At 39.3% G+C, this 9,611-nt stretch overlaps 2 long non-coding RNA genes, 4 other non-coding genes and 2 pseudogenes across 14 annotated transcripts in view; 7 read left to right on the plus strand and 1 right to left on the minus strand.

Annotated features, from left to right (window-relative positions):
• Nucleotides 1–640: 640 nt before the first annotated feature.
• Nucleotides 641–9,611, plus strand: part of LOC117550089 — a 42,683-nt gene continuing 33,712 nt past the window's right edge. For 8 of the 9 annotated variants that reach the window (XR_004569608.1, XR_004569594.1, XR_004569603.1 and 5 more), the window contains exons 1-9: nt 641–705; nt 1,276–1,316; nt 1,522–1,554; nt 1,935–2,008; nt 2,189–2,242; nt 2,508–2,550; nt 2,747–2,799; nt 3,138–3,191; nt 3,816–3,873. This is a non-coding gene — a long non-coding RNA (uncharacterized LOC117550089). Of the gene's footprint in view, nt 706–1,275; nt 1,317–1,521; nt 1,555–1,934; nt 2,009–2,188; nt 2,243–2,507; nt 2,551–2,746; nt 2,800–3,137; nt 3,192–3,815; nt 3,874–4,061; nt 4,094–9,611 lie in introns of all 9 variants that reach the window. The other variant, XR_004569570.1, reaches the window with a different exon arrangement.
• On the plus strand, nt 2,332–2,395 carry LOC117533297. The gene has a single exon (XR_004567037.1). It is a non-coding gene; the product is annotated as a small nucleolar RNA SNORD29 (small nucleolar RNA).
• On the plus strand, nt 2,861–2,988 carry LOC117533631. Its single transcript, XR_004567090.1, has one exon. It is a non-coding gene; the product is annotated as a small nucleolar RNA SNORD22 (small nucleolar RNA).
• LOC117533012 lies at nt 3,433–3,507 on the plus strand. The gene has a single exon (XR_004567000.1). It is a non-coding gene; the product is annotated as a small nucleolar RNA SNORD31 (small nucleolar RNA).
• On the plus strand, nt 3,676–3,745 carry LOC117533343 (annotated as a pseudogene).
• LOC117533592 lies at nt 3,921–3,990 on the plus strand (annotated as a pseudogene).
• On the plus strand, nt 4,127–4,201 carry LOC117533253. The gene has a single exon (XR_004567034.1). It is a non-coding gene; the product is annotated as a small nucleolar RNA SNORD31 (small nucleolar RNA).
• Nucleotides 5,082–5,678, minus strand: LOC117550339. The gene is made up of 3 exons (XR_004569615.1): nt 5,623–5,678; nt 5,326–5,406; nt 5,082–5,129 (listed from the first exon to the last, which is right to left on the minus strand). It is a non-coding gene; the product is annotated as an uncharacterized LOC117550339 (long non-coding RNA).

The raw sequence follows: 9,611 nt of genomic DNA on the forward strand, positions 1-9,611 counted from the left end.
AAATGATGAAATGTAATATGTCGTTTGAGTTCTAACAGATATTCCTACAGGAAGAGAAAAATACATTAAACAAAAATATATATTTCTAGTAAATATTGGAATAAAATAAAACAATAACATTTTATTAGTAATGTTAAAATAGTTCACATTAACTAATTAAATTCCCTTTTTCATCTTTCTTATTGAGCCGTTGTATCTAACATATATTTCATTTGAGCATTCAAGACTAATTTCCTTGTTTATAGAAATTGTGCACGTAGCGTTTGAGTCACAAGGCATAGAGGTGATATCCAAATAATTAAAACCTATTTGAAGAGATGTTTTTATGCAAACTTTTATCTTAAACTGGTTGACAGGAAATCATTTGTTGTTCAGCTGCAGAATTATAGTAGTTTTGGTGTTTTGGTGTCTTTGCCGCCACCTTGTGGATTTAAAACATATTACTATTTATTAACGGAAATGACGCAGTTCAATAAACTCTACTAGTGTTTAAATTATTGTTTAGCTTTATATACTAATGTCCACTACCTTAACCCGAAAGCAGTCTTAAATACAAACATTGTGTATTTTTCTAAAGTTAAATTAGCTTGTGGAAAGACTTCAGCCGGTTTGGCGGTAAAAGTTTCCCGGTGGGCGGAGTCATGGCAGGACATAAATAGCGGACGGACCGTCTCCTCGTTCACTTCCTTCTCTCTCCTGTTCAAGGTAAGATATCTTCATTGAGCAGTAATACTTGTTGAATTTATATCGTCTTAATTATAATATCTTAGTGTAGTGAGCTATTACTTTGACATTATACTTGATATGTAATTGAGCTTTTAAGCTTTCCTACCAATTTACCATCGACAGTGGGCTGTTAGCTTTGATCTCAACTGCAGCATTGAGCTTAGCTGTTCACAATCCTTCACCATCCTACTCTAAAACTCTTTATGTTCATCTTGTGTTGGTGTCAACATGCATGAGAACATATTTCATAAATGCTGCATTTATTATTTAGTGAAAACCACAAGATGAACTCGTGTTTTAGTCTCATGTTAAAAATGGCTGCCACTCGTTAGCTGTGGCCTCAGTGTCTCTCAATGATGATAATTACACAGACCTGTACTGAATGACTGTGACTGGACTTAATTATTCTGATGCGAGACACATACAATATTTCAAACTCATGCAGTCCTGCACACGTGGTCACGTGTTGGCCTTTCAGAGGACATGCTAGCTACACCCTGCTAAAGTGATGAATGTATAAGGCTAAAGCATTTCTTTTTTTGTTTCTAGATGGGGAAGAAAGATCCACAGACTGCTTGCTTGCTGCAAAGGTAATTTATCCACACCACGTGGCTCATCAACTTCTATATCAGATAGTTTCGTGCTACAGTGATGTTTCAATTGAACTCTCTCACTGAAATCTTTTGTGGAAAACATAACTCAAACGCTGAGTAGCATGACTCTTTTATTGTCAGAGAGCACATGTGAAGTGGACTTTAAACCCATTACTTTTTTTTTTTAATTGTTTGTCTACAGGTGTGAGAAGACTGGCGAGCCTTTCCTCATCAGGTAAATATAATGTTTAACCTTTGGGGGTAGATTAGCTATAACTTTGCTCAGTGCTGCAATGATGATGACTATAAGAACTCTCTCTTGCCGAATCAACTTTGAAGAATTTTCTTTACCAGATTCTGAGCAGCACATGGGCTCCACTTAATGCATTATATATGCAATACTTACATCTAACTGGCTTATGGTTTGTTGGCAAATGCCGTCCAGTTAAACTTCATGCAGTCTTTTCAGCCTAATCTAATAAGAAGCTGAAATGTTGAGCTATTTTGCATGAACTTGCTTTTTAATTATAAAACTGTCCATGTGATGTAACATGAATATGGAAACTGCTAGTTCAAAGGGCCATGTGCTAAAAGAAACCATTTTGTCCTTTTTAGAGTTTCAAGGCCATACAAGAATGAAGGCTCTTTCTTTTAAGTTCGCATTTCAAATCGGCTGCAAGTGCACTGAGGTGAGTGAAATGTGGCTTTTTAAGAGTTTATTCTGTCATGGGGTATAAATATGATGATAATTAGACAAGCATATGTCTGATTTCACTGAAGTAAACCTTTTAATCTGATTACCTCTAAATTAACTGATGAAGAGGATTAATTTCCAAGCAGGTGGTTTAAACTCTTTGTTTCTCTGCTAGGTCCGAGTTTCTCAAGATGCTTTGGGCAAGGACTACGCATTAACATCTCGACATGTAAGTCTCAATGAATGAAGCAATCAAACGTGCTGTTTGAAAATGGGGTAAAACCCATCAAACATCTGGACTATCATTTCATAATGCAGTTCCAATGATGATGAACTTAGCTCACTTTGAACCGATGTGAAACGACACGAACAACTGAGAAACTGCATTATTTAATTTGTTTGCTTTATCTTGCCTCCTGGTCGATGTAGCTAACTTGTTTAAAATTGTAGAAATGGAGATGCATAGTTAAAATGTACCTGTATTCTGCCAACAGATGAATTGACTGAAGGCCTAAAGCTGTGCTGCTGAGTTCAAAGGTAAGCTGTCCTGACTCTAAACACAGAACCAACAGCCATTATTCCAGCCTTGCTGAAAATGATGAGATATATCTATGGAATCTCGTTCGTCTGAACTCCTGTTGAGAAAATCTATATCTGACATCAGTACACGTCAACTTAAACTGTTCAAGACGGGTAACATTTTGTGCTGACACGTGACGTTTACCTCTTGCAGATGCCTCTCTGGATCATGATGCTCACTGCTCAACAACAAAGGGGTTTGCCCAGGTGAGTCCTCATGTATAAAGAAATGTCTCTGTGACTCCACTTCTAGACACATTGCATAGTTTCCTTGTGATGACACCCGCACAAGTCTTACGCCTTGGTTCAATGCCAGAACCTGCAAAGGTGGACCCACTGGTGTTACCTTGGCAATAAGGTGAAGACCTGTTGGGGTTACCAACAGTCTGAATGGAAACGCTAAGATAAAATATAATTTTGTAATGGGGGCAATTTTAGTTTCTAGTGAGACTTGGTGTCAAATTGAAGAGAAATTATATTCTGATTGGCTCTTAGACAGATCTGTGCACCAGTATGCAGCTTGACTTTCTTTTCTTTCCCTTAAGGTTAACATCAATGCTGAACTGGGAACCCAAGTCATGAGGATGGCCAACGCTGATGTAAGTATCTTGTGATTAGTCAAATACTTATCAGTTACTCACCCTGGCTTGCGAGATGCTTTGAGAACAGATGTGCTGTTAAGGTCCTAAAATGCATTCACTGTGGAGGAATGGAACTTTTATTATTATTGACCTTGAAAAAGAGATCTTTTGATCTCAAGAGGCTTTCACCTGGTTAAATAAAGGCTACAAACATTAGCAGGGTGAATAATTGATATTAATAAATGATTAGTATTCCTTGCATCAAAGTGATGAGTTTCTAATTACCGCCCCAGTCTGATAATTCATGACTGATTGGTTACCCCTCTGATAAAACAAGATTTAAAGTACTTATGACTTCAGGAGAGTTCACGGGGTTTGCTAACTCAGCCTTCTTTTTATTTACCTGTTGCAGCTGTGATGCAATCTGACTCGTGGATCAGCACCGCTGCAGGACTGCTGCAGGTACATGATAAACATGTTTGCTTTCAGAGCGGCTGCACATGTCTAAAGTGATGATTTCCTTATTACCGCCCCAGTCTGAAAATTCATGACTGATTGGTTACCGAACTGATTAAACGAGAATTCAAATGGCTCTGATTCATGTGAGGTGGCTTTGAATAACTCGTCCTTTACTTGTTGCAGGTGTGACGCCGTCTGACTGTAGTGGTGTGTGTGGGGAACAAGTGCAGGACTGCTGCAGGTACATTATCAAATGTTGTCTTTCAGAGCTGCTGCACAAGTCTTAATTTCTAAAGTGATGATTTCCTTATTACAGCCCCAGTCTGAAAATTCATGACTGATTGGTTACCGAACTGATTTAAAGATAGAGATTTATTTTTAGTGTCTTGCTTTTCTTTACACATTTTAAGTGTTTATTTGTTATTTCAGACTCCAGCTGCGTCTGCTGCTTCAGGTTTAAGGTAAGAATTTAACATCACAATGTTAAAAGAGCATGTAGAAGTGATGAGTTTCTTATTACCGCCCCAGTCTGAAAATTCATGACTGATTGGTTACCCCTCTGATCAGAACATAAACAAATGGTTGTTGAAACATGTTTTGCTTTTTTTGCTACCCGTCTAAAACGTTTTTTTCTTTTGCAGGAACCGGTTGTCATGAAGAGAGGTCCAAAGCCATCTTGTTCTGTCGTGCAGTTTGCCAAGCTGTGGTACAGCCTTTCCTGGACATGGTTGGTGGCCACAGTTGACTGCCTCCTGAATTAATGTGTATTTCCAGATTGCAATTTATTATCAAATAAAAAAATTGTACGACAACTCAATTTTGTGTGAAATACTTTGGGACGGCACCATGCAAGAGTATTAACTGGGGAGCTAAAACTGCATGGTGTAAGAGTTTGCAACTGACTAAAGATTTAAAAACAATTAGCCTTTTTTCTAACCACAACAGAAAAGTATGGCTTGACATTAATATGAAATGCTTTTTCTTTGAAAGTTAGACACTGGTCATTTACTGTCAAAGGTACATTAAATAGTCATAACTCTTTATAAATAATTCACAGGTCAAATGGAAGTGTGCCATGCGGCCTCAAGCAAATCTGATCACAAGTTGAAGTGTAACAACCCGCATGCTTACACTTGGTTCATTAACTGACACTTGCAAGGGTAGTCTGGCCTTCAGATTCAAGTAACCTTGGAGTTGGACAATTTTTCAGTCAAAACATCATGGGATATGTTAACCTTAACATTTGAGAAACTGCTTCTAACTGCTAATTGGGTTCTCTCCCAAATGTTCACCCCTTGATCTCGTTATTGTTCATGGTATCTACAAGTGTCCAAAAAAATAGGTGTTATGGATACAGATGAATGCACAGTGCAATAATGACACGAGTCATGTTACACCTTAAACATGAGGCAGCTGTTTATACAAATTTAACATTCTTTCCTGTTAATGCTACCAATGATGCACCAGATGGCTTTTGATGTCATCCAGGGCCAGAGCCTGCAGGGAAACACAGCAACAACAGGCATCAGACAGGAGGAATTTGATGCAGCAACAATGAAAATACATTTATCAGTTATCGGGTATATGCAGGAATCCTGAAGTCAAATGTAATACATTAAGACCTTTTTTTAAATGAAAATACATTTATCAGTTATTACTTAAAGTGAAAACATTTATCTGGAATAAGTCTCACCTCTTGTATTGCCTCTTTTGACAGGGCTCCTGGTAAGTCCTGTTTGTTGGCAAACACTAGCAGCGTTGCACCAGCTAACCTCTGCATGGATAGGACACACAAATAGAGTAATATCATATTGATACAGAGGTTAAACAGCAACGTGGTTTTCAGCTACAAACTGCAAGAATAAAAAGACAGCTATTTACTGTCATGCCTCATAGTTTGGGGCTGTGCTTGCTAAAATGCTGACTCATTTCCAGGTTTTAGGACTCTTGCAGTTTCTTTTGAAACTGTTGTATGTGTGTTGGTCTGTACCTCCTCCAGCAGCAGTGAACTGAGCTCCTTTCTGCAGTCCTCCAGTCTGAGTCTGTGCGCTGTCCACCACCCAGCAGGGAAACACGGCAAGAACCCCCGCGAACACACGCTCACCTCAAATAGGAAGCGAGGAAAGGGGGGGAGGAGGGGAGCGTCTTACCGGAGAAGCAGGAAATATTTCACAACAGGGTGATATTGCAGCCAGAGGTTTGGCAGAGGTGATGCTTTATACAGTCTATTGGTGATGCAGTGACAGCAGAGGAGAACAGGCATCAGACGGGAGGAATTTGAAGCAGAAAGAGTGAATGTAAGATACACATTTCATAAAAAGGGATTATAACAATGTTAGATAACTCTCACCTCTTGTATTGCCTCTTTTGACAGGCTCTCCTGGCATTACATTACATTGCATTTAGCTGACGCTTTTATCCAAAGCGACTTACAATAAGTGCGTTCGACCAACAAAATACAAACTTGAAGAAAACAGAATCATATAAGTACATCAGGTTTCATAGAGCTAAAACATTTCAAGTGCTACTCAACTGGCTTTAGATAAGCCAGCCCTTTATTAGTATATAAGTGCTTTGTTAATAGTTATATCGCTCGAAGTGGAGTCGAAAGAGATGAGTTTTCAGTCTGCGCCGGAAGATGTGTAAGCTTTCTGCTGTCCTGATTTCAATGGGGAGCTCATTCCACCATCCTGGAGCCAGGACAGCAAACCCACGTGTTTTTGCTGATGGGAACTTGGGTCCCCCTCGCAGCGATGGTGCAGCGAGCCGTTTGGTTGATGCAGAGCGGAGTGCACGTGCTGGGGTGTACGGTTTAACCATGTCCTGGATGTAGGAAGGGCCAGATCCATTCGCAGCATGGTACGCAAGTACCATTGTCTTGAAGTGGATTCTAGCAGTTATCGCAAGACTATGGCAAGTCCTGTTTATTGGCAAACACTAGCAGCGTTGCACCAGCTAACCTTTGCATGGATAGGAGTCACACAATTAAACAGATTAATATAATATTGATACAAAAATTCAACAGCAACATGGTTTTTTAGCTGCAAACTGTGAAATAATCAAAATAAATGTATTATCTGTCATTCCTCAGAATGTGTGGCTGCAATAATAATCACTAATTTCCAAGTTTTTGGACTTCTGCAGCTATTTATAAAAAAATTAAGAAAAACAATAACATTGTTTCTCATCAAATGTCTTCTATATTAATGTTTTTTTTACACTGTCCTGTGCTATTTGCGATTCTCAACTTGATATGAGTTCATAGATAACCCGAAGTTTTATTAGTGCTCCTTGTAGTTTCTGAGATACAGACATTTGTTATCATACTGTATTTTCCCAGCGTTTCAATACCAACACCATACTATTTTTAGTATGCCTGAAACCCTTATAGTATGCCCCATGGTCCTAGCAGGTCGAATGCAATAGCCCAGTGGTTCTCAAACTTTTTCTATCAGGCCCCCCCTTTGGAGAAAAAAATAAGTCGGGCCCCCCCCAACACAAATAGTCAGGCTCAGTGGCGGCGCCAGATATTTATTTTGGGGTGCTGTTGGGTAGATTGACGTTTCATAGAGGGTGCTCAAACATTTAGGGTTTCCCATTAATGTACCGGTCGCTACAGTGGAATTTTCTACTGCAACACTCCCCACGCAAATACACAGTGTGACAGTTACAATGAAGGCTCGAGACATATACACTGAACAAAAATATAAATGCAACACTTTTGTTTTTGCTCCCATTTTTCATGAGATGAACTCAAAGATCTAAAACATTTTCCATGTACACAAAATAACCATCTCCCCCAAATATTGTTCACAAATCTGAAAAAATCTGTGATAGTGAGCACTTCTCCTTTGCCGAGATAATCCATCCCACCTCAATCAATCAATGTTTATTTATATAGCCCAATATCACAAATGTTACATTTGTCTCAGTGGACTTTACAGTTTGTACAAAATATCAGTATGACAATACGACACCCTCTGTCCTTAGACCCTCACATCGTACAAGGAAAAACTTCCGGAGAAAACCCACAGTTTAAAGGGAAAAATGGGAGAAACCTCAGGGAGAGCAACAGAGGAGGGATCCCTCTCCCAGGACGGACAGACGTGCAATAGATGCCGTGTGTAAATTGAAAAGATAATACATTTGCAACATAGGTAGTCCAAATGTTTGGAAATGCATGTGTGTATAATAGGAAGATGAATCCACGAGGATATCCATCCAGGACCAATGATCCAGGACCACAGCCACGACTCAAGATCCAGGGCTCGCGATCCAGGACCGAGGAGCGCAGGATCATCCATGACTCCGGATCCCGGTGTATATAGACACCAAAAAGAAAGACATTTGGGGAAGCTGGGTTAATCGGAACATGAGAGTACACAGGTATAGACAGAGAGAAGGAAGAAGTAAGATGTCCCCCGACAAACTAAGCCTATATCAGCAAAACTAGGGGCTGAATCTAATCAGCCCTAACTATAAGCTTTATCAAAAATGAAGGTCTTAAGCGCACTCTTAAAAACGGATAGGGTGTCTGCCGCCCGAACACAAACTGGAAGCTGATTCCACAAATGTGGAGCTTGATAAGAAAAGGCTCTGGCTCCCATTGTACTTTTAGAGACTCTAGGAACAACCAACAACCCTGCATTCTTGGAACGCAATGCCCTAGTAGGACAGTAGGGTAGAATGAGTTCTTTAAGGTAAGATGGCGCCTGCCCATTAAGGGCTTTGTAGGCGAGAAGAAGAATTTTAAATTCTATCCTGTGTTCTATAGGGAGCCAGTGTAAGGCAGCCAGAACAGGAGTAATGTGGTCCCTTTTCCTAACTCTGGTTAGTACACGAGCTGCAGCATTTTGAATCAGCTGAAGCGACTTGACTGACTTCTTGGTACACCCTGATAATAAAGAGTTACAATAATCCAGCCTTGAAGTAACAAATGCATGGACTAGTTTCTCTGCATCGTTTTGAGGCAAGATATGCCTGATTTTTGCAATGTTACGTAGATGGAAGTAGGCGGTCCTTGAAATTGATTTTATGTGGGCGTTAAAGGATAAATCCTGATCAAATATAACACCAAGATTCCTTACAGTCTCACTGGAGGCCAAATTAATGCCATCCATAGTTAGTATATCCTTAGATAATTTGTTTCGTAGATTCTTCGGGCCAAGTACAATAACTTCAGTTTTGGTCGTGTTTAACATCAAAAAGTTTAAGGTCATCCACGTTTTTAAGTCCTTAAGGCAGTCTTGAATTTTATTTAGATGATTAATTTCATCAGGCTTGATTGATAAATATAGTTGAGTATCATCCGCATAACAATGAAAGTTTACACAATGATTCCTTATAATATTGCCTAACGGAAGCATATATAATGTGAACAAAATAGGTCCGAGCACTGAGCCCTGTGGCACTCCATGGCTAACTTTGGTTTGCGTGGAAGATTCATCATTGACACGTACAAACTGAGAGCGTTCAGATAGATAGGACCTAAACCAGTCTAAAGCAGTTCCCTGTATGCCAACTAAGTGCTCTAGTCTTTGCAATAAGATATCATGGTCGATAGTATCAAATGCAGCACTGAGATCGAGCAAAACAAGAATAAAGACACGTCCCTTGTCAGAGGCTATTAGAATGTCATTTGTGACTTTAACCAGAGCTGTCTCTGTGCTATGATGTGTTCTAAAGCCAGACTGAAAATCTTCAAATAAATCATTGTTTTTTAAGTAATCACACAACTGTTTTGCGACCGCTTTCTCAAGAATTTTTGAGAGGAACGGAAGATTGGAAATAGGTCTATAATTGGCTAAAACCTCTGGATCGAGGTTGTGCTTTTTAAGAAGCGGTTTTATCACTGCTACTTTGAATGATTGTGGAACATAGCCTGATAATAAAGACATATTCATAATATTTAATAAATAAGTGCTAATTAATGGAAAAACTTCCTTCAACAGCTTAGTTGGAATTGGGTCTAACATACAC

This window comes from Gymnodraco acuticeps, unplaced genomic scaffold (assembly GCF_902827175.1).
Source record: "Gymnodraco acuticeps unplaced genomic scaffold, fGymAcu1.1, whole genome shotgun sequence".
NCBI lineage: Eukaryota > Metazoa > Chordata > Actinopteri > Perciformes > Bathydraconidae > Gymnodraco > Gymnodraco acuticeps.